Below are 398 nucleotides of genomic sequence, written 5' to 3' on the forward strand. Positions count from 1 at the left end.
CAGTTTCTCTTTTAAAACCCTCCTAACTCAGACGGCCGACAGATGAACTTCTTTGGAACAATAAAAGCGTTTTGTCAATCTGCCACCTCCAGCATCCCAAGTCATTCTGGACTGCAAATGCCATGCTGCAGCTAATGTTCTTTCACTGCTCACATAGAAAGATTAAAAAAAATAACAAAACAAAATTACATATTGACTATTGAGTAACTGTCTCTCCATGGCAAGCAGTTGTGCCCAGCGATGTTTCATTTGCTGTCTTTACTTGAATAGGTATAGAGCACAGCACGAAGAGCCCCTGGCCCACTGAAGGCCAAAGAACTATCAAAGGACAATTAAAAAAAAAAAATCAAAGAAAAAAACCCCCAAAACACCCAATCCTCCCACCCCCCCCCCCCCCC

The 398-nt window shown here is 42.7% G+C and overlaps 1 protein-coding gene across 1 annotated transcript in view; it reads right to left on the bottom strand.

Moving 5' to 3' along the window:
* Positions 1-398, bottom strand: part of DNAJC25 (DnaJ (Hsp40) homolog, subfamily C , member 25) — a 5893-nt gene that overhangs the window by 2664 nt on the left and 2831 nt on the right. The window lies entirely within an intron of this gene.

The sequence above is a fragment of the Buceros rhinoceros genome, unplaced genomic scaffold (assembly GCF_000710305.1).
Source record: "Buceros rhinoceros silvestris isolate BGI_N320 unplaced genomic scaffold, ASM71030v1 scaffold25589, whole genome shotgun sequence".
Classification (NCBI taxonomy): domain Eukaryota; kingdom Metazoa; phylum Chordata; class Aves; order Bucerotiformes; family Bucerotidae; genus Buceros; species Buceros rhinoceros.